This window comes from Bos javanicus, chromosome 5 (assembly GCF_032452875.1).
Source record: "Bos javanicus breed banteng chromosome 5, ARS-OSU_banteng_1.0, whole genome shotgun sequence".
In the NCBI taxonomy this organism is placed as follows: domain Eukaryota; kingdom Metazoa; phylum Chordata; class Mammalia; order Artiodactyla; family Bovidae; genus Bos; species Bos javanicus.
The window spans coordinates 37,758,662-37,777,233 of NC_083872.1; positions in this window are offsets into that span (position 1 = coordinate 37,758,662).

An 18,572-nucleotide genomic window follows, 5' to 3' on the forward strand; every position below is an offset into this window, starting at 1 on the left:
GAGGACCCATTGACTGCAGCACATCAGGCTTCTCTGTCCTTCACTATCTCACAGGGTTTGCTCAAACTCATGTCTATGGAGTTGGTGATGCCATCCAACCATCTCATCCTCTGTTGCCCCCTTCTTCTCCTGCCTTCAATCTTTCCCAGCATCAGGGTCTTTTCCAATGAGTCATCACTTTGCATCAGATGGCCAAATGATTGGAGCTTCCACTTCAGCATCAGTCCTTCTAATGCATACTTAGGGTTGATTTCCTTTAAGATTGACTGGTTTGATCTCCTTGTTGTCCAAGGGACTCTCAAGAGTCTTCTCCAGCACCACCATTCAAAAGCATCAATTCTTGGACACTCAGACTTCTTTATGGTCCAACTCCCACATCCCTATATGAGTACTGGAAAAACCATAGCTTTGAGTATACATGCAAAATGATGTTTCTGCTTTTTAAAACACTGTCCAGGTTTGTCACAGCTTTTCTTCCAAGGAGTAAGCATCTTTTAATTTCATGGCTGCAGTCACCATCTGCAGTGATATTGGAGCCCAAGAAAATAAAGTTTGTCACTGTTGCCAGTTTTTCTCCATCTTTTTGCCAAGAAGTGAGCAACAGTTAGAACTGGACATGGAACAGCAGACTGGTTCCAAATAGGAAAAGGAGTACGTCAAGGCTGTATATTGTCATCCTGCTTATTTAACTTATATGCAGAGTACATCATGAGAAATTCTGGGTTGGAAGAAGCACAAGCTGGAATCAAGATTCCCGGGAGAAATATCAATAACCTCAGATATGCAGATGACACCACCCTTATGGCAGAAAGTGAAGAGGAACTCAAAAGCCTCTTGATGAAGGTGAAAGAGGAGAGTGAAAAAGTTTGGCTAAAACTCAACATTCAGAAAACGACGATGATGGCATCTGGTCCCATCACTTCATGGGAAATAGATGGGGAAACAGTGGAAACAGTGTCAGACTTTATTTTTGGGGGCTCCAAAATTACTGCAGATGGCGACTGCAGCCATAAAATTAAAAGACGCTTACTCCTTGGAAGAAAAGTTATGACCAACCTAGATAGCGTATTGAAAAGCAGAGACATTACTTTGCCAACAAAGGTCCGTCTGGTCAAGGCTATGGTTTTTCCTGTGGTCATGTATGGATGTGAGAGTTGGACTGTGAAGAAAGTTGAGCGCCGAAGAATTGATGCTTTTGAACTGTGGTGTTGGAGAAGACTCTTGAGAGTCCCTTGGACTGCAAGGAGTTCCAACCAGTCCATTTTGAAGGAGATCAGCCCTGGGATTTCTTTGGAAGGAATGATGCTAAAGCTGAAACTCCAGTACTTTGGCCACCTCATGCGAAGAGTTGATTCTTTGGAAAAGACTCTGATGCTGGGAGAGATTGGGGGCAGGAGGAGAAGGGGACAACAGAGGATGAGATGGCTGGATGGCATCACTGACTCAGTGGACATGAGTCTGAGTGAACTCCTGGAGTTGGTGATGGACAGGGAGGCCTGGCATGCTGCGAGTCATGGAGTCGCAAAGAGTCGGACACGACTGAGTGACTGAACTGAACTCAACTGATGGGACTGAATGTCATGATCTTAGTTTCTTGAAAGCTGTTTTAAATCAACTTTACACTGTCCTCTATCATTCTCATTAAGATGTTCTTTCATTCCTCTTCACTTTCTGCCATTAGTGTGGTGTTATCTGCATATCTGAGGTTATTGATATTTTTCCCAGCAATGTTGATTCCAGCTTGTGAGTCATCCAGGCATTTCACATGATGTACTCTGCATATAAGTTAAATAAACAGGGCAACAATATATAGCCTTGATGTAATCCTTTCCCAATTTGGAACCAATCTGTTGTTCCATGTCTGGTGTAACTCTTGTTTCTTGGCCTACGTACAGGTTTCTCAGGAGAGAAGTAAGGTAATCTGGTATTTCATCTCTTTAAGAATTTTCCACAGTTTGCTGTGATCCACATTGTCAAATGCTTTTGCACATCAATGAAGCAAAAGTAGATGTTTTCCTGGAATTCCCTTGCTTTCTATACAATCAACAGATGTTGGCAACTTGATCTCTGGTTCCTCTGCCTTTCCTAAATTCAGCATGTACATCTAGAAGTTCCCAGCTCATGTACTGCTGAAGTCTAGCTTGAAGGATTTTGATCATTACCTTGCTAGCATGTGAAATGAGTGCAATTGTATGGTAATCTGAACATTCTTTTTGGCATTGCCTTTCTTTGGGATTGGAATGAAAACTGACATTTTCCAGTCATTTGACCACCGGTGAGTTTTCCAAATTTGCTGACATATTGAGTGCAGCACTTTAACAGCATCATCTTTTAGGATTTTAAATAGCTCAGCTGGAATTCCATCACCTCCACAAGCTTTGTTTGTGTAATGCTTCCTAAGGCCCACTTGACTTCATCCTTCAGGATGTCTGGCTCTAAGTGAGTAACCAAACCTTCGTGGTCATCAGGTCATTAGACCTTCTTTGTATACTTCTTCTGTGCATTCTTTCCACTTCTTCTTAATCTCTTCTGCTTCTGTTAGATCTTGTTGTTTCTTTTATTGAGCCATCTTCTCATAAAATATTACCTGCGGTTCAGTTCAGTCACTCAGTCATGTTGAACTCTGTTCAGTTCAATTCAATTATGCATCAGTTTTGTTCAATTCAGTTGCTCAGTTGTGTCTGACTATTTGAGAACCCATGGACTGCAGGATACCAGGCTTCCGTGTCCTTCACTATCTCCTGGAGTTTGCTCAAACTCATGTCCATTGAGTTGATGATGCCATTCAGCCATCTTGTTCTCTGTCGCCCCCTTCTCCTCTTGTCCTCAATCTTTCCCAGCATCATGGTCTTTTCCAGTGAGTTTTCTCTTCACATCAGGTGGCCAAATTATTGGAGTTTCAGCTTTAGCATCAGTCCTTCCAAAGAATATTCAGGGTTTATTTCCCTTAGGGTTGACTGGTTTGATCTCCTTGCCATCAAAGGGACTTGCAAGAGTCTTCTCCAGCACTACAGTTTGAAAGCATCAATTCTTTGGGACTCAGCCTTCTTTATTTTCCCTTGGTATAGCCAGTTTTCTTGAAGATGTCTCTAGTCTTTCCAATCCTGTTGTTTTCCTCTATTTCTTTGGATTGTTCACTTAAGAAGGCATTCTCATTTCTCCTTATTATTCTCTGGAACTCTCCATTCAGTTATGTATCTTTCACTGTCTTCTTTGCCTTTCTCTTCTTTTTTCAGTTCCTTTTCTCAGACCTTTTGTAAGATCTCATCAGACAACCCTTTGTCTTTTTGCATTTCTTTTTCTTTGGGATGGCTTTGGTCACCACCTCCTGTACAATATTAAGAACCTCCATCCATAGTTCTTCAGGTACTCTGTCTACCAGCTCTAATCCCTTGAATATATTTGTCATATCCACTGTATAATCATAGGAGATTTGATTTATGTCATACCTGAATGGCCTAATGGTTTTCCCTACTTTCTTCAATTTAAGCCTGAAGTTTGCAGTAGGAACTGATGATCGGAGGCACAGTCAGCTCTGATCTTGTTTTTGCTGACTATATAGAGCTCCTCTGCTTCAACTGCAAAGAATATAATAAATCTGATTTCAGTATTGACCATCTGGTGATATCTATATATAGAGTCCTTTAAAGCTTTATTGAGGTACAACTGGAAAATAAAAATTGTATAAATTTAAGGTGTATCTATGACATAATGTTTATATATATATGCATTTATACATATATATCACTATATATAGTGAAATAGCACAATCCAGCTACTTGCATTCATCACCTCATATAGTTTCTGTTTTCTTTATTCTTTTTCCTTCTTCTCCTTCTCTTTTTGTTGTAAGAACAAGAAAACTCTCCCACTGGAGTTATGGAGAGGGAGGGGCCCTCTGGAATGAATTAAGATCTAGCCTATTAGCGAATTTCAAGTATACATTCAGTTCAGGTCAGTCGCTTAGTCGTGTCCGACTCTTTGCGACCCCATGAATTGCAGCACACCAGGCCTCCCTGTCCATCACCAACTCCCGGAGTTCACCCAAACTCATGTGCATCGAGTTGGTGATGCCATCCAGCCATCTCATCCTCTGTCGTCCCCTTCTCCTCTTGCCCCCAATCCCTCCCAGCATTGGGGTCTTTTCCAATGAGTCAACTCTTTGCATGAGGTGGCCAAAGTATTGGAGTTTCAGCCTCAGCATCAGTCCTTCCAATGAACACCCAGGACTGGTCTCCTTTAGGATACATTATGGCATTGTTAAGTAGTCATGTTGCACATTGATAAGATTGATGGGTAATTCATTCACATACTAACACAGGAGATGACTGGCCTATAATGTAAATAGTACTGATGGAAGCCCATCAAAGCCTAGGTTGGGCAGTGGCAGAGGGAGAAGAAAGGAAGCATTACAAATCCATGCCAGAGGGCCCCTCCCTCTCCATAACTCCAGTGGGTCATTGGAATTTTAGACCCACTGCTCCTGGTAGAGAGCTCATTAGAATTGTAAGAAAGAATAGTGCTCACCTTGTTCTCCCCTCTAGTGCCCCTGAACAGAGGAGACATGGAGCTGGGTTCTCCCTTTCTCAGCCTTAGAAACAAATTTGGGAACAGCTGCAAAGCCAGCTGAAACATTTGCAAATAGCCATTTGGCCTCACTTCCCACCCTGGTGTGGCGTAAACATGGAGATGACAGTAGAGGGACGATTATCAGATTCAATTTGAGAACACAGGACTGGAGATTGGAGGATAAGTGAGAATTTGGTAAAATGTAGGCATGAGGTGTTGGATCCTTTAGAAAATGTCTTCTTGACACAATAGCTTCACAGATGACAAAGGTATTCGTAGCTCTTCTTCTGACCCTTGAGCAATTCTCATTTTCCTAATTGAAGAAAGTTGCCTAAATGCTGGAGGTACCAGGATATGGTTTCTATGACAATGAAATGGATTACTGCCCACTGAGTTGAGCCCGGAAGTTTGTAGCTGCACAGCTGTCTCACTAATTACTCTCCTAATGTGACAGAGGGAAAAGCACATTGTAATTTTGATGTACAGTTGTTTCATGAGCATAGCATTAGTGCAGAACTTCAGGGGTGCCTGTATTAGCCAGAGTGAGGCTGAATTAAATATGGAGTGACTCTGGAGCTAGCAGAGGTGTTCTATTAGCTGAATGGCAGAGCACACAATTTAGAAGCTATAGGCTCTGAGTTTTCTCTCAGTAACACTGTCTAAACATAATTAATCAGTTGCTTCTCACAGTAAGTGACACTAATTACTTGCACTCTAATTGCTATGTACAAAGTAATGTTACCCCGATCTAAGTGCTCTGTAGAGTAGCGACATGAGAGTTTTAATACATTATCATGGATTTCATGTAATTACAATTCTTTCCTCTGGAACAAAAGGAAAATATTGTAGGCTATTTATCAGGAATCAATAAATAAATAACTACTATTACCACTATTAAGATATAGTGATTGAACCCTTTCCTAATTATTAGCGTGTATGTGATGAGAAATGGGTATAGTTGGAAGTGCCAGTCCTTAGAACTGAAAATTTGCCCTCTGCTAGATGATTCTCTAGCAAGAATATTCTTGCTAGATGATTTTCTCTTCCAAAGAAAATTATTCCAATTTATCCTAAATTTTATGAATTTTCTAAAATCAAAGACAGTGAATTGATAAGTAGAGAAAAAGGAAATATTAACTTTTCATCTGATTTCATCTTTAGGTCCTGCATGTTTATTTGATTTTATTTTTCATCTTTTATGCCAGCTGTCCACAATCTTTTTGGCATCAGGGACTGGTTTCATGGAGGACAATTTTCCACAGACTTGGGGTGGATAAATGGCTTCAGAAAAATTCAAGCACAGTAGTTTGCACTCCTAATGCCACTGCTGCTCTGACTTTGACAGGAGGCAGAGATCAAGCAGTAATGTGAGTGACGGGGAGCAGTTGTAAATACAAATGAAGCTTCGCTTGCTTGTACACCCCCTGCCTCCTGTTGTGCGACCTAGTTCCTAACAGGCCATAGACTGGTACTGATCCATGACCCAGGGGTTGGGGACCTCTGCTTTATGCTATAGGTTCCTCTCCCATACAAGATTCAGTTCAGTTCAGTTCAGTTCAGTCGCCCATTTATGTCCGACTCTTTGTGATGCCATGGACTGTAGCACGCAAGACTTCCCTGTCCATCATCAACTCCCAGAGCCTACTCAAACTCATGTCCATCGCATTGGTGATGCCATCCAACCATCTTATCCTCTGTCATCCCCTTCTATTCCTGCCTTCAATCTTTCCCAGCATCAAGGTCTTTTCCAATGAGTAGGTTCTTCGCATCAGGTGGCCAAAGTATTGGAGTTTCAGCTTCAGCATCAGTCCTTTCAATAAATATTCAGGACTGATTTTCTTTAGGATGGACTGGTTGGATCGCCTTGCTGTCCAAGGGACTCTCAAGAGTCTTCTCCAACACCACAGTTTAAAAAGCATCAATTCTTCAGCACTCAGCTTTTCTTATAAGTCCAACTCTCACATCCATACATGACTACTGAAAAAACCATAGCTTTTACTGGATGGGCCTTTGTTGGCAAAACCATGTCTCTACTTTTTAATATGCTACCTAGGTTGATCATAACTTTTCTTCCAAGGAGCAAGCATCTTTTAATTTCATGGCTGCAGTCACCATCTGCAGTGATTTCGGAGCCCCCCTCAAATGTCCGTCACTGTTTCCACTGTTTCCCCATCTATTTGCCATGAAGTGATGGGACTGGTTGCCATGATCTAGTTTTCAGAATGATGAGCTTTAAGCCAACTTTTTCACTCTCCTCCTTCACTTTCATCAAGAGACGCTTTTGTTCTTCTTCACTTTCTGCCATAAGTGTGGTGTCATCTGCATATCTGAGGTTATTGATATTTCTCCCAGAAATCTTGATTTCAGCTTGTGCTTCATCCAGTCCAGCATTTCTCATGATGTATTCTTCATAGAAGTTAAATAAGCAGGGTGACAATATACAGCCTTGACGTACTCCTTTTCCTATTTAGAATCAGTCTGTTGTTCCATGTCCAGTTCTAACTGTTGCTTCTTGACCTGCATACAGATGTCTCAGGACACAGGTCAGCTGGTCTGGTACGCCCATATCTTGAAGAATTTTTCACACTTTGTGGTGATTCATACAGTCAAAGGCTTTGGCACAGTCAATAAAGCAGAAATAGATGTTATTTTGGAACTCTCTCGCTTTTTCTATGATCCAGTGGATGCTGGCAATTTGATCTCAGGTTCCTCTGCCTTTCCTAAATCCAGCTTGAACATCTGGAAGTTCAGGGTTCATGTACTGCTGAAGCCTGGCTTGGAGAATTTTGAACACTACTTTGCTAGTGTGTGAGATGAGTGCAATTGTGCTGTAGTTTGAGCATTCTTTGGCATTGCCTTTCTTTGGGACTGGAAATAAAACTGACATTTCCAGTCCTGTGGCCAGTGTTGAGTTTTCCAGATTTTCTGGCATATTGAGTGCAACACTTTCACAGCATTATCTTTCAGGATTTGAAACAGCTCAGCTGAAATTCCATCATCTCCACTAACTTTGTTTGTAGTGATGCTTCCTAAGCCCACTTGACTTCACATTCCAGGATATCTGGCTCTAGGTGAGTGATCACACTTCATAATTATCTGGGTTGTAAGATCTTTTTTGTATAGTTCTTCTGTGTATTCTTGCCACCACTTCTTAATATCTTCTGCTTCTGTTAGGTCCATACCATTTCTGTCCTTTATTGTGCCCATCTTTGCATGAAAAATTCCCTTGGTATCTCTAATTTTCTTGAATAGATCTCTAGTCTTTTCCATTCTATTGTTTTCCTCTATTTCTTTTCATGATCACTGAGGAAGTCGTTCTTATATCTCCTTGATATTCTTTGGAACTTTTTCATTCAAATGGATATATCTTTCCTTTTCTCCTTTGCCTTTCATTTCTCTTCTTTTCATAGCTATTTGTAAGGCCTCCTCAGACAACCATTTTACCTTTTTGCATTTCTTTCTCTTGGGATGGTTGATCCCTGTGTCCTATACAATGTAATGACCCTCCATTCATAGTTCTTCAGGCACTCTGTCTGTTAGATCCCTTGAATCTATCTGTCGCTTTCATTGTATAATTGTAAGGGATTTCATTTAGGTCATACCTTAATGGTCTACTGGTTTTCCCTACTTTATTCAAATCAAATCTGAATTTACCAATAAGGAGATCATGATCTGAGCCACAGTCAGATCCCAGTCTTGTTTTTGCTGACTGTATAGAGCTTCTCCATCTCTGGCTGCACATGATATAATCAATCTGATTTCAGTATTGACCATCTGGTGATGTCCATGTGTAGAGTCTTCTCTTGCATTATTAGAAGAGAGTGTACAAGATTAGCTTGTTATTTTATAGATTCCAGTGCTTAAGTATTTCAACTAATGCTTGAGCTTCTTCCTAAAAGTTTCTTACAAACATTCATGGTTCTAGGAAACTGTTTTGTAAAACCAATTTTAAATTATAGCTGAATAGGCAAATATTCTTGAAAGGACAGCTCCAAGTTTCTTTACAAGGATGTTTCTTAGAAGGGAAAACTCCTTGGGCTTAAATCTTATAAGGTAAAGAATACCATGTGTGCTTTGAAGAAAGAAATGTGATGGCATAAAATAAAGGAAAATAAAATGTATAGAACAGTCTTCTGGACTCTGTGGGAGAGGGTGAGGGTGGGATGATTTGGGAGAATGGCAATGAAACATGTATAATATCATATGGGAAACGAAATACCAGTCCAGGTTCGATGCATGATACAGGATGCTTGGGGCTGGTGCACTGGGATGACCCAGAGGGATGGTATGGGGAAGGAGGTAGGAGGGGGGTTCAGGATAGGGAACACGTGTACACTCGTGGTGGATTCATGTTGATGTATGGCAAAACCAATACAATACTGTAAAGTAATTAGCCTCCAATTAAAATAAATAAATTTATATTAAAAAATAAAAAAATAAACAGCAAAAAAAGAAAATAGGCCTCTCTTTATAATGCCCTAAGTATTAGTAATGAGAGTAGGATTCAAAATTTTGTGACTTATACAACTTATTATTTATTTTCTTCTGACTGTCTTATATAGATTTAATTATTCTGGTTTTGTATGGACTTAATATTCTCATTCTTTTGAGTAATTTCTCATTATATGATTTATGTTGAAGAACTCCTTAGTTATTTCTCTGGGGAGCATATTTGCCTTTCTATTGTGGTTTTTTTTCATTCTAGAGTTTAGCAGTTTTTTCTTTAAAGAAACTCGAGCTCTTCCTGTATTTGCTAAGTCATTCAGTAGGTTTAAGGACTTTTCCTTCAATTTCTAGGTTTGTACTATATATAAATTTTAGATTGTCTCTACAGAAAAAAGCATGACTAGTGAAATACTTGGTATACAAACTAATGTGCGGATATTTCCTTATAAGGTCATCCTGAGGTTTGGAAACTTTATTTATTGGGCATATTGATTTACTACTTTCTAAATCAAAATCCAGATGTCATAAAAGAAAAAAAATTGACAAATGCAAGTACATAAAAATAAAAATGCATGGGAGAAAGTAAGCATCAGAGTAAAGGATAAGCTCAGAAATAATACTTACAACCCATATTACTGGGGGAAATAACTAACTTTAATGTTTCAATCACTCTAAAAATCCATAGAAAAAATACTGATTCCTGCCCCAAAAGGACCAAAAATTTGAACAGACATCTAAACAAATGGCTTTTAAACTTATAAAAGAAGACTCAATCTCACTCACAGTAAAAGCCATGGAAAATAAAAATTGTAATGAAATATATATTTTTAAAGTTTTTCACATAAATAAACAAGAAGTCCAAAGTAGATCCAAAATTTCTGATGATGAAATTGTAGGAAACAGGAAACTATAAGAAACTCATCTGATACATTTCTGATGAGTATAAATTATTACATCTCCAATGAAGGACAATTTGACAATATTATTAGACATTACAAATGCATACATTTTTAGTTCCAAATTCTATTTTTAATATTTGGGCTATTGATGTACTTAAATATCTGAAAAATAAAGCATATGCAAGATTATTCATTGCCATAACAGTTGAGACTTGGAATCCACCTAAATGTCCCTGTGTAGGTAACTAGTGAGGTTGTTCCTTATTTTACCTATTATAATAGGTAAAAAGGAGCCATAAAAAGCAATGAGGGAATTCTCTATAATTTGACATGGAAATTATCTAATTTACATCTTTAAGTTAAGGAAAAATATAAATACTGTGTGAAGTATGCTATCTCTGGATAAAATAATAAGGAACCAGCAATCAAATTGCCAACATCTGTTCGATAATAGAAAAAGCAAAAGAGCTTCAGAAAAACATCTACTTCTGCTTTATTGACTACTCTAAAGCCTTTGACTGTGTGGATCAGAGCAAACTGTAGAAAATTCTTAAAGAGATGGGAATCTCAGACCATCTTACCTGCCTCCTGAGAAATCTGTATGCAGGACAAGAAAGTTAAAGCTGGACATGGAACAACAGACTGGTTCCAAATTGGGAAAGGAGTGCACCAAGGCTGTATATTGTCACCCTGTCTATTTACTTATATGCAGAGACCATCATGTGAAATGTTGGGCTGGATGAAGCACAAGCTGGAATCAAGATTGCTGGGAGAAATATCAATAATCTCAGATATGCAGATGACACCACCCTTATGGCAGAAAGCAAAGAGGAACTGAAGAGCCTCTTGATGAAAGTGAAAGAGGAGAGTGAAAAAGCTGGCTTAAAACTCAACCTTCAGAAAACGAAGATGATGGCATCTGGTCCCATCACTTCACGGCAAATAGATGGGGAAACAATGGAAACAATGACAGACTTCATTTTCTTGGGCTCCAAAATCACTGCAGATGGTGACTGCACTATGAAATTAAAAGATGCTTGCTCCTTGGATGAAAAGCTATGACCAACCTGGAGAGCATATTAAAAAGCAGAGACATTACTATGCCGACATGTCCATCTAGTCAAAGCTATGGTTTTTCCAGTAGTCGTGTATGGATTGGGAGTTGGACCATAAAGAAAGCTGAGTGCTAAAGAATTGATGCTTTTGAACTGTGGTGTTGGAGAAGACTCTTGAGAGTTCCTTGGACAGCAAGGAAATCAAACCAGTCCATCCTAAAGGAAATCAGCCCTGAATATTCATTGGAAGGATTGATGCTGAAGTTGAAGTTGCAATGCTTTGGCCACTTGATGCGAAGATCTGACTCATTGGAAAAGACCCTGATGCTGGGAAAGATTGAAGGCAGGAGGAGAAGGGGATGACAGAGGGTGAGATGGTTAGATGGTATCACCGACTTGATGGACATGAGTTAGAGCAAGCTCCAGGAGTTGGTGATGGACAGGGAAGCCTGGCACAGTGCAGTCCATGAGGTCATGAAGAGTCAGACACAACTGAGTGACTGGACTGACTGAACTGATATATATATTGTGTGATGAAACTCTGTATATACATCAGATCAGATCAGATCAGATCAGTCGCTCAGTCGTGTCCAACTCATCACAGCACTCCAGGCTTCCCTGTCCATCACCAACTCCCGGAGTTCACCCAGACTCACGTCCATTGAGTCAGTGATGCCATCCAGCCATCTCATCCTCTGTCGTCCCCTTTTCCTCCTGCCCCCAATCCCTCCCAGCATCAGAGTCTTTTCCAATGAGTCAACTCTTCGCAGGAGGTGGTCAAAGTACTGGAGTTTCAGCTTTAGCATCATTCCTTCCAAAGAAATCCCAGGGCTGATCTCCTTCAAAATGGACTGGTTGGATCTCCTTGCAGTCCAAGGGACTCTCAAGAGTCTTCTCCAACACCACAGTTCAAAAGCATCAATTCTTCAGCGCTCAGCCTTCTTCATAGTCCAACTCTCACATCCATACATGACCACAGGAAAAACCATAGCCTTGACTAGACGAACCTTTGTTGGCAAAGTAATGTTTCAGCTTTTGAATATGCTATCTAAGTTGGTCATAACCTTCCTTCCACAGAGTAAGCGTCTTTTAATTTCATGGCTGCAGTCACCATCTATAGTGATTTTGGAGCCCAGAAAAATAAAGTCTGACACTGTTTCCACTGTTTCCTCATCTATTTCCCATGAAGTGGTGGGACCGGATGCCATGATCTTCGTTTTCTGAATGTTGAGCTTTAAGCCAAGTTTTTCACTCTCCTCTTTCACTTTCATCAAGAAGCTTTTGAGTTCCTCTTCACTTTCTGCCATAAGGGTGGTGTCATCTGCATATCTGAGGTTATTGATATTTCTCCCAGCAATCTTGATTCCAGTTTGTGTGTATATACATACGAGTAACTAAATAGCAAGAGTTCCTGTTATTGTAAGGAGTTACTGTTGGGGGGTGACAGCGGTGATGTACAGTGGTGTGAACTAAGGAGAACTGTGAGCCTCAGATAGGAGACAGAATTTTTACTTCAGACTTTTTAGTATGTTTTTATTTCTAAGCCATGTGACTGTATTAACTATTCAATTATTAGATGAAGATTTAATTAACATTGTAAAAATATTTACCATAAAGGAAAGAACATTTTAAATCAGTTGTGCAAAATAATAATAGCAAGGCCCTTTTAATGAGTCCAAGTGGTTATATCAAGGAGCTTGCCTGTGAGTTTGTTAATTCTAGAATCTCATTAGTCATGGTTTTCCCTGTTTTGGTCCAGGCTTCCCTGGTGGCTCAGATAGTAATGAATCTACCTGCAGTGCAGAAGACCTGGATTTGATCCCTGGGTTGTGAAGATCCCCTGGAGGAGGGCATGGCAACCTATTCCGGTATTCTTGCCTAGAGAACCCCCATGGACAGAGGAGTCTGGCAGGCCACAGTCCATAGGGTTGCAAAGAGCTGGACAGGACTGAGAGACTAAGCACATTTTGATCCAGTGGTTAATGGAGCCCTGAATTGGAGGAAGTGTGTATGCAGAACCAGGCCAGGCTACATTGAGAAAGAAGTATCACAGGATCAGACTATCTACTAGAAAAGAGTAAGCGGCATCTCCCCACACAAAAAAGAGCAAGGAGAGCTGTTTTATGTGTTTGTTTTATTTTGTTTTGTTTAACTGAGCTGTGAGATACCTCTTGGAAACTTCTACATTGGTTGGTTTAGGATAGGACTAGATAAAACAAATTTGCTTAAAATTATGATGACCTTTGTTTTTACTGTCTTGCTTCATATGACCTAGTTAAACCTGGATTGTCAAGAATTAGCATTACATGTGACAGCAAAGGAGAGAGAATATATTAACCCATCAAGTTCTGAGGACCAGAAAATGTCTGAAGATGAGAGTCTAAAGCTGCTCAGAGAGATTTTTGTTTTCCTTATAAGATGAAGATCTATTTACCAGAACGGCACAGATGATTCAACTGAGACAATCTGTTTATTTATCTGACTTTGTAAACTAGGGAGGGAAGCAGCGATGAGAATGGGGGAAGTCCTTGTTTTCTTTTTTCCTTGAAATGCTTATCTGCTCCCTTCCATGAAATTTGTATCTAGATCCTGGTCTTATATCTTTCCTTTAAAGTCTTCTCATCTTTTATTAATCCTTTTTCCAGCTACTTGATTTGAACCTGGTCTTCTTTTGAGAATATATAGGAGTCACTCATCAGGTTTTCTAGGTATATTTCTTCAAAGGATAGCAATGTTATCATCACCAATCTCATAAGTGAAGAATAATAATTTATATGTACATGTACATCTTCAGTGCATATTACTGGCTCTCGATAAAAAGCAAATAGTAATGATAAATCTTGAAATATGCCTTTCAAAGTTACCAGACAGCAAACTGCATGAGTCCATTTTGAAAACAGATTTAAAGGAAGATGTCTTGAACTTTCATTTCCCATCTGCTGGGTTTCTTTGAAGTGGGAGTTAACCCTGACATGAAACAGCTCCAGAACCAGAGCCATGCCCAGTTGTTTTTGGCCTTAGAATTCCACCCGCAGTGACAGCTCCCACACACAACTCTGTGCTTTGATGACTCACTCCTCTCCTCTTGGACGTAGGCCTTCAATGTTTATGCACTTCCTATACAGCCTTCTTGGAAGAGGAAGAGGCTAGCTTAGCTTAATTTAACAAATAAAATCAAATTAATTATCTGCTCCCTCTCTAACCCAAGCCCCTTTTTTACAGAACATTCCCTCCCTTCTTTGTTTTTGTTTGTAATAAGTTCTTCTAATTCAGAATCCACTGTTAAACTAAAATAGAGAATTTGTCTTCTGAGCAGTAAAAAGCAGAAGGAAGGTATTGTATGAATAACCCAGGAAGAGTGATTTAAAGCTTTTTTTTTTTTTAATTTTTGGAGGACAAAATAAGAAAAAAAAATTTTTCTTTGTAAAAACCATGGAATTTGGTGATATGTCTTTAAGACTAAAACCTATTTTTATGCAACTTTGTTGAGATCTGGGTCCTGGGTTAGAGTGCTGACTTGAGAAGAATCCTCAAACTGCCTCTTTTTTTGCACAAACACTATCCTGTAAAAATTCTAATTACTTCTTGCTTGGAAAAGACTAGTCCACAAAATGCAAAACATGATTTCTATAGGGGATTCATGTTCTGTAAATTATTTTAAATCAGGGTCAAAATGATTTCCTCTAGAACTAAATGACTCCCTTTTGAAATCAAATTTTTATTTTCTTCTGTTATTAAGAAGTGAATTTTTAGTACAAAATAGTTAATGAATGTGAAATTTGTATACTAAAGTTATATTTCCATCATTCACACCAGGAGCTCCTTCCCATTTCAGTCTCAAATACATAAAAGAGATATATTATTTTTAAAATATTCTTATTTTTTCTTTTTCTTTTTCTTTTTATATCCATGCTGACTTTATGGAGCTTTTATATGTACGCTTTATTTTATTTGGCAATAGACAAGAAAAAATTACTCGCAGTTTTTAAGTGAAGAAGTTTAGTTTCTCAAGATACCCAGGTCCTATGTAGTGAAATTGAGTCTAAAGGTCTTATAAAAGTCTCTAGAAATGTTCCAGTTCTGTATTGTTCTATGTCTTTGGCCACTGAGACTGAATAAGTATTTAAAAGATTCTTCTCTTGGGAATTTCCTGGCTGTGCAGTGGTTATGACTTGGCGCTGTCACTGCTAGAGTCCCAGGCTCTCCTGGTGGGGGAATTAAGATCCTGTAAGCCATGGGGCCATAAATAAATAAATAAAATATTCTCTCTCAAATAAAATACTGAATTTAAAGTGGCAGGTTGTTGCATAACCATTTAATTAACATATTGTTATATACCTATTGCTGCTGCTAAGTCGCTTCAGTCATGTCCGACTCTGTGCAACCCCATAGACGACAGCCCACCAGGCTCCCCCGTCCCTGGGATTCTCCAGGCAAGAACACTGGAGTGGGTTGCCATTTCCTTCTCCAATGCATGAAAGTGAAAAGTCAAAGTGAAGTCGCTCAGTCGTGTCTGACCCTCAGCGACCTCATGAACTGCAGCCTACCAGGCTGTTGAATAGCAGAAATTGAATAAATACAGAATCATGTTACCTCTGTTCAGTCCCTAATTCTATCCCTTACTACCATTCAGATTCCTTGACACTAAAATGAAAATGCATATTTATTGCTCATGATTGATGAATAGTGGATGTAAAAGGGCTTTATGAACTGTAAAGTTCTAAACAAATATTTGTGGAGCCCCAAAGGGTGTGTAGCAGTCAGCTAGATGAAATCTTTAAAAAAAGAGGGGTGTCTCAGCAGCACATGAAAAAGAAAGAAGTATCCAATCTTCGCTCTCAGCCTTTAGTGTTTCCCCACCAGTTCTTTCAGAGCTAAGTTTTTGCCTGAGGTTCTTACTTATGGTTATTGCCTTTTCTTGAAATAACATCCCTCTGTCTCCAAAGCTATGGGCATGTTACTGGTGGTCAGTCTCCCAGTCCCAGAAAGTTGTCAGGCTCAGTGTTTTACAGTCATCTATCTCCTTTTTGCTTCTTCTTCAGCCTCATGCACAGGCGAAGCAACTGTTTGACTGATTGTATTGTTCATAGCTAGTCCTTCCTTTCGGAGAAGGCAATGGCAACCCACTCCAGTACTCTTGCCTGGAAAATCCCATGGACAGAGGAGCCTGGTGGGCTGCCGTCTGTGGGGTTGCACAGAGTCGGACACGACTGAAGCGACTTAGCAGCAGCAGCAGCACCAGTTCTTCCTTTCCTTACTCACAGTTACCGTCTTAGCCCCAATTCTTGGCACTTCATGCAGAGAATGGGAGAGATTCCAGAAGACTAGAAATAGGCAAATATCCTTGTTCAAAAATAAGTAGAAAGAGTCATAAACAGATTTTAGTGATGTGGATGTCAACTCTACTCTCAAAATTCTAGAATTTATAATTTAAAAAATAATAAAAGGAGAAATGATCTGATGTTCTTCCTAACGCCACTGGCTGGTATTATGTGAGAGGCTGTAGGTGGAACCATATAACACGCCCCTGTATCTCTGTGTTTGAAGTAAAAAGCTTTTGCTTTAATCACCCAGGCCTCTCTTGAGTCTCAAAAGTCCGACTCAAGAGTTAGTGATTAGGAAATGTGAAGATGTAGAAGCAAAGAATAGCTGCTGGGCTAGGATACTGGTAACAATTTAGGCTATAAATCCACCACATGGCAGTATCACTGAACTCACAGTCCCCGGAAAGATAAAGACATGGCAGGCATTCCTAAGTTGTTTTTATAGGAATCAGACCTCTCCCTCCACCCAGATGAAATCTGCTAATCATAAGAACATAAACTCTAGACTGGTTGAAACCAGAAGGTTGATGATGGTTGAAACTTCACCTTGATGCCAACCAATCCAAGAATTGTGCAAGAGCTTATGCACTCTGCAGTCCCTTCCCTCACACTGTCTTTAAAATGCCTTCCCTGAAAGCCATGGGGGAGTTTGGGTCTTTGAGGATGAGCTGCCCATTCTCCTTACTTGATGCCCTGCAATAAACACTGTACTTTCCTTCCTTCCTTCCTTACAACCCAGTACCAATGGATTATCTTTACTGCTCACAGACATGGAGACTCAAGTTTGGTACACTAACGTAAGCAATTTATGTGTAAACTCAGCATTTGAAAGAATTCACTCTCTCAAATCACATGAATTAAGCACCTGTTGTGTATTGTTCAGATATAGAGGTCACTACATTTTTATGCTTAACAGGCTCATAGGAAAGAGCTGGATTCATAATATGCAATATGCTCTGGAAGTTGGAGATGGACAGGGAAGCCTGGCATGCTGCAATCCATGGGGTCACAAAGAGTCAGACACAACTGAGCAACTGAACTGAACTGAATATGTTGCAGATAAATGTAGTATGATAGATATTTTTCAGGGGGTGATATTTCAGGGAGTGTGTGATATCGTTGGCATCCAGGAGAGAATTTTACGTTGCTGGGGCCAAGGGATCAGAGAGGATTTTCTGGTTAAGGGGATGCCTAAAAACAGGTAAGGATTTGTCAGAAGAATGGTTGTGGATGGAGAGAGGGTATTCCAGCCAGGGAAGAGAGCTTAGCCAAAGGCAAGGCGGTAGGACACATTCTGGTATGTCCACATGTGATACAAGCAATTCAGTATTCCTGGAGTCCACAGCTCTCAGTAGAGTGTGACACATCTGGGGGGAGGTGTAGGAAAGGGCTTACTTCTTTCATGGTATTCTGAAGTCAAAATGGAAAGACATAGACTACCACTAAGGAAAATAGAAAGGATTAGTAACTTGTTGAAAATCTCTGCTACAGATTAATGACAAAGACAGGCAATTTAATTGGGATATACTACAGGACAGTTTTTAGCTCTGTTGATTTGTGTATTAAATCAACAATTATTTACTAAACACCTAACATGTGCCAGACCCTGAGATTAAAATGGTTTGGAAGAAAGAATACTTGCCCTCAAGAAATTTACAGTCCAGTGAGAAGTCTGTTTAATATAGTTTTGGCAGTGATTTAAATTGACCTAATGAAGGCAGGTAAAGTGAAACTGGAGGAAGTAATTTATATGACAGAGCAGACGTGGTGTTCCCAAATGCCCTGATGGGCTGCATAGACAGGCTGACTAATCAGGAAGTTAGGAATAACAAGTATTGACTATTTCTGACCAGTAGAAAACTAAGCTCAATTTGAAAAGCCCTCTTTCCACCAAAATATTAGGGCCTAAAGAGCTCCTTTACTTTCATAACAAGAGACAAAAACAGGGATATCATTCATATAGCACTCAAAGAGGAACTGACAGCTAACAGAAAGAAACCATTCTAGGATCACATTCTTATTATCAGTTTTTACCCAGCATAATAATAATGCATATGATGGTCACCACTTATCTAAATGAGATTATATAATATGACCTCAAGTTAAACATTGCAGACTGTTTTGAGTTGTTTGGTCCCTCTGAAAACTCTGCTAAAGTAATAAAAAGTGATAAGCCAGGGAGAGGAAGAGAGTAGGGTATGTGACTACTCTTTCTTTTTTTAAGCCTTCAAGAATCTTTGGTATTTAAATTATATGCATGATATATAAATGAAAACTCA